The sequence below is a fragment of the Mirounga leonina genome, unplaced genomic scaffold, assembly GCF_011800145.1.
Source record: "Mirounga leonina isolate KUSES-001 unplaced genomic scaffold, KU_Mleo_1.0 Mir_53, whole genome shotgun sequence".
NCBI lineage: Eukaryota > Metazoa > Chordata > Mammalia > Carnivora > Phocidae > Mirounga > Mirounga leonina.
This window is the reverse complement of record NW_023270807.1, coordinates 95,135,985-95,141,984: the sequence shown is the minus strand read 5'-3', so window position 1 is coordinate 95,141,984 and position 6,000 is coordinate 95,135,985. Positions and strand designations below refer to the sequence as shown.

The window sequence follows — 6,000 nt, the reverse complement described above, 5'->3', positions numbered from 1 at the left end:
AAAAAAAAAAGACCAGTTGATCATAGATTTTTATAAAATATCAGAAACATCAAAAACCCCATAAGTCACTGTGTTTGTATAAAAGCTAAATACTTCAAACTCTATACAGTCAAGAAGTCAATTGCTGTGACTTTCAGATAAAGATGGAGATTGAAAACATCATCTAATATTGCTTCTTCCAAAACACCACTGAAACTACACCAAAGAGGCTTATTTTAAGACATAAGACCACAAGTTGAAGATGGCAATGACAGCAACACTTTTGAAGGATGTACATAGGTGGTCAAGTGGAAATTGACTTGCAGGCCTGAAAAGGCTTCACTCTAAGCAGCGGTCCCTGGGAGAGGAGGGTGACTGGGAGAAGATAAAAAGGATTGGTTGTAAGAAGTAGTAGTTAGGTATCTCAAGTCATTGGCCTTCCTTATACAGCTGAGCAACTTTCAGAGAAACCAGGGAATCTCTGTACTGGGAAACCAAGTCAAGGGCAGGGGAATTGTGCCCAGAACCAGGGGGATTGAGTATGCATATTCAAAGCTGACATCCCCAGCCTCCCATCCCAGTCTCACTCCCAGAATAATGGCAGACAGGCATTTACCCTCCACACAGAAGCACATTCTGAACAGCCTAAGAAGAAACATTTAAAGATAGACAATAGAGGCTCTAAGACAAACAGCTGCCCCATTACCTACATCACAGCTTTTTATTTGAACACCCTTAATCATGCTTGCACAATTAAGAATTATCAGGCATCTGGGGCGCCTGGGGGATTCAGTTGGTTAAGCAACCAACTCCTGATTACGGCTCAGGTCATGATCTTAGGGTGGTGAGATCAAGCCCCACGTCAGGCTCCACACTAGGTGTGGAGCCTGCTTGGGATTCTCTCTCTCCCTCTTCCCCTATCTCTCTCTTCCTTCCTAAAAAAAAGAATTATCAAACATCTGAGGATATAAGCCCTCGCATAAACGTTGGAATAAAATACATAAACAGAAAAAGGCAACTTGAAGGAAACAATGACTAGGCTGGCAGGGGAAAAAAATTTAGTGTCTACAGAAGATAATAGAAGGTTTTCAATTAATAAAGTAAGAATAGGAAGCTCCAAAAAATAAAGACACAGAGAACAGCAACAACAAAAAATGTGAACAAGGTTGTAGAAATGAAAACTCAATAGACCAGAAGATAAAGTATAATAAATCTTGCAGAAAGAAAACAAAAAGAAAAAATCATGAAAAATTGGAGGGAAAGTATAAGCAAATTAAAAGACCCCAGTCCAAGAGAAGTCCCTCAAAGAAAGACTAGGGAAAACAATTATTTCCTCAATGAAATAATTTAAGATTTCTGAAAATTTCAGGATATGCATTTCCAATGTGAAAGGGCTTACCCAGTGTCCAGCGATAAAAACAGATCCACACCAAGACACATCAGAGATATTTTAGAACATAGGGGACAATGAGAAGATGCTGTAGGTTTTCAGAAAGGTGAAGAGGAAAAGTTCACATACAAAGTAACAGGAATCCAAATAATTCTGCAGTTCTCAACAGCAACACAGGAAGTTAGAAGAAAATGGAGCAACGCATTCAAAATTCTGAAGGGAAATTAATTCTAATATTAAATAGCTAACTAACTTCTCAACTAAGTGTGAGGGTGAAGATTTTTCAGTGAAAAACTACCTCCACTTCACACACACACACACCCCTCTTCCAAGAGAGTTTCCAAAGAATATGTGCAACCAATCCACACACACACACACACACACACACACACACACCCCTTTTCTAAGAGAGTTTCCAAAGAATATGTGCAACCAAAACAAGGAAGTAAACCAAGAAAAAGGAAGATACGCTTTACAGGATAAAAGATCCAAAACAGGAAAAAATGCAAAGGAATTATCATATACCCAGGATGATGCACCAAGCATGAGGGCAACACATCTGGATTTATACAGGCCCACATGCTTCAGAAGAGATTAAAAAAATAAAATTGATATAATACCCAACACACATTAATGTATCAAGAAGATATTTCAACATCTGGTAGACATGTATACATAGAAATAAGTGTGTACATAGAAAACTAGGCAAATGAGAAAAGACAATTCTTAACTGAGAGAAAACTACAAGTTGAGCAGTAAAGAAGAAATAATCATAGTTTTCTATATGACTCAACATGGAGTAGCCTACAGAGTCATAAAAATGTAACCCTGAACATTGAGTCAATCAAAATTACAATGAATCTCAATCCACAGGATGAATAGCTGGGAAGTGTTTATGACTGGGTTTGGTAAGAGTAGAAGAGACAAGATATCTAAATCCTCATCTTCATGACAGGAAGTCAATGGGTAATATCTAAACCTGAAAAAAAAAACACGAAGTAATATCACAAGCTTGGTACTTAGAGCTTTGCAGGTAATAACAGAAGTAGTACTTCCCCCACCCCCACCCCACCCTGCCCCAATGCTGTGTGTTTTATCCCTGTAACTTATTCATTCCATAACTGGAAGCCTGGATCTCCCACTCCCCTTCATCCATCTTGCCCAACCTCCCCCTTCCCTTCTGGCAACTATCAGTTTGTCATCTGTATTGTCTAATTCTGCTTTTTGTTTGTTTATTTATTTAGATTCCACTTATGAGTGGAATCATATGGAATTTGTTTTTCTCAGTCTGACTTATTTCACTTAGCAAAATACCTTCTAGGTCCACCCAAATGTTGTCTCATATGGCACAATCTCATACTTTTTTGTGACTGTGTAATATCCCATCATATTTATATATATATATATATACCACATTTTCCCTATCCATTTGTCTATTGACCTAAGTGTCCATCAACAAAAGAAGTGTCTTTATTTTTTTTTAAGATTTTATTTATTTATTTGAGAAAGAGAGTGAGAGAGCACAAGCCAGGGGAGAGGCAGAGGAAAAGAGAGAGAAGTGGGCTCCCCAAGCAGGGAGCCCCATGTGGGGCTCAATCCCAGAACCCCAGGATCATGACCCGAGCCAAAGGCAGATGCCTAAGAAGAAGTATCTTTAAAAGATCAAGGTAGATGCCTCTGGGAAAAGGGATATGGAGAAAAAGGGTTGGAGACTATTTGTCTTTGCAAACTTTGTAGAACTAGCTGATTCTTAAAATTATGTGCACATTTCACTTTCATAAAAATAACAAGCTCACAGAATTTCTAAGTTCATGTAAAATAGTACAAAGAGCAATGGTTTATGGTTAGAACCAGAGACCCAGATCTAAGGACAGGAGGCAGGATATATTATGACTTCCATGGGCCCTCAGCACTTTTGACTTTGTGGGCCCCTCCCACTATAATATCAATATTTAAATTATTTGTTTGGTATAACTTAAAATACTTCAAGATTTTTTTCTTCTTAGGCAAAATTCAATAAAATTTCATAGGCTCTTTAAAAATATCATTGACTCTAAGCACTGTGCCTACTGAATAAATCCTCCCTGCAGGAAAAAGAAAGGAGGAAAACACAGATTTATGTTTTCTATATAAGTAACAAAGTTCCCTTTGCTGGGAATCAAAATTTCTAGGTCAGAATGATGGCAAATTAAATGACTTCATAAACAATAAAGCTTTATTTGCTCTGATCCCAATACCGTTAGTACAAAACCATTTTACACAATGTTTTCTCTTGATTTTTCTAAACTTATTTCATAACAGTAACATCATGTTGGAATACTTGAACCCAGCAGCTTAATGTAAACCAGAATTGAAGTTGTTGGATATATTTTCAATTTTCCATAGGGTTATTCTCAACTACATACAATATTAAAAGGCTTTTATGTCTCCAATTCTCTCTCCATTATTATAAAGTGAACCTGACATTTGCCTTTGAGTTACAATCTTCATACATCCATATGAAGATTATATCATACATTGTGATCAGCTTAATCATTCCCATTTGAATTGGTTAGGTTGAGATCAACACTTTGTTCCCAAAGATGCAGGTAAAAACTAAGAGAATTGCTTTAAAAATCTTTTCAATAATACCTCGCAGTTGTGCAACTTTATACATTTCTCTGGGTACTTTCTCTTTTCTACTTGGATGTCTTTCTACCATTTCCATTTCAGCATTATCTAGAATGGAACTTCTCTTCAGTATTCTCTCCCTCTCTTGACTTATTCAGTCCATTCAATTGGTACAATTCTGGTCTCTATAGCTTAATCCTAGCTCGAACCTAGTATTCTTGCCTCTCCTCCCCATTCTCAATATGAATTAGTAAACTCTATTGACTCTTCCTTTGCATTATTTCACACATTAGCATTACCCATTCCCAAACCGATTACCCCGTCTCTTCTCCGTACCCGAACTTCTGTCATGGCCTCCTAATTGGACTCACTCATCCAACTCTTCCTCCTTCAATCCATCCTACACTTTTCCATCACAGCAACTTGTTAGCATGGTGATCATGATGTTCAAAAATCTTCAAGAGCTCGCATTGCCTATGGGATAAAATTGGTCATTTGTGTTTAGTAGCAAACTACTCTCAGTATTCTCAGACTTCTTAATCCACTTTTTGTCAAAAAGTCCTTTGTAGAGCACCCCCATGCCTTTTGGTCACTCTGTTCTTTCTTCTGGAATGTCCTCTCGTGGCTTCTCCTTCCCTTTTATTAATGTGGCTCAAGCCCATCTTCTCTTGGAAGCTTTTCCTAAGTACTCATCCCATAATGATTGTGTCCTTTGGAGTCTTTAACGTTTTGTTGTCAGTACACTCATTTAAAACATATCATATACTGCTTTTTTATGGTTAGTTATAGCCTCTTTATTTATGTATCTTGTTGCCTGAACAAATTAAAAGCTCCTTGAGGGTCTAGAGTCTGTCTGATCCTAACATGGTATTGGTCACACAATATGTGTCCATTTAGTAATTAACTAATAAGGGAAAAATATTTTTGGTTGACTTCTTCCATTTCCATGTAGAAAGAGGGCATTGTAAAAATGTGAATGTACTTAATACCACTGAACTGTCCATTTTATATATGTTTTATATATATATAATATAATTTTAATTGTAATAAAATATACATAACATGAAATTTATATATATTATATATATCGAAGTTCATGTTTCATTTATCTTCAAATTATATCTAAACTTTTAATGTACTATCTACTTAGTTTATCAAATATGAATGATTTGGAAGAAAACACTGGGTTCAACTCTTAGCTCTACCAGAGACCAACTATGTAATGACCTCGGGCAAGTTAACTTTTTTTTAAAAGATCTGTCTATTTATTTATTTATTGAGAGACAGAACATGAGGGAGGGAGGAGGAGAGAGAGAGGGAGAAGCAGACTCCCCACTCAGCGGGGAGCCCTACGAGGGGCTGGATCCCAGAAACCCGGGATCACGACCTGAGCCCAAGTCAGATGCTTAACTGACTGAGCCACCCAGGTGCCCAAAGTTCTTAACTTTTAATGCCTCCATCACCTGGTCTATAAAATGAGTAGATGGATTCACTAGATAATCTCCAAATGCCCAGTTCTATAAGTCTATGACTTTACATCTCTGGAGAGCACACATCATCTCCAGAATTATGGGAGAAAATGGTCTATCTGGCTCTCTTCCCAGATTTGCAAACCAAACCATCGGGAATGAGCACTACCTATTCCACTCCCCAGCCCTGAGGATTCTAAAAACAGTTTGGGAAACTGATAGCAGCTGTGGATCTGGAGGACCGTGCTTCTGCCCCACCCTGGCTGTGCCTCTTTTTTGGGAATTCCAGCCAGACTTGTACTCAACCTGCATCCTGTCCTAGCAGGGCTCACTGGACCCAGGCTCATGGGGCAGGGATAAACCCCTCCCTTAGGTGTGGTCTCTTAGCAAGCCTCTACTCCAGCTCTTCCCATGGGGAGGGTTAGGAAAAGGAGGTTTTTCTTCCCTCAACTACAACGTATCAGGGACAGCTTGAGGAAACAGGTCTCATTCATTAGCTTAGCAAGATTTCGGAGCAGTTTATTAACTTCAAATTTTAAGTGGAGGGACTTA

At 38.1% G+C, this 6,000-nt stretch overlaps 1 long non-coding RNA gene across 1 annotated transcript in view; it reads right to left on the bottom strand.

Annotated features, from left to right (window-relative positions):
• Window positions 1–813: 813 nt before the first annotated feature.
• The window catches only part of LOC118000973, a 22,685-nt gene continuing 17,498 nt past the window's right edge, over window positions 814–6,000 (bottom strand). Inside the window, exons 4-5 of the long non-coding RNA XR_004676592.1 lie at window positions 4,316–4,453; window positions 814–2,348 (exon numbers count right to left, since the gene is read on the bottom strand). This is a non-coding gene — a long non-coding RNA (uncharacterized LOC118000973). The remainder of the gene's footprint in view (window positions 2,349–4,315; window positions 4,454–6,000) is intronic.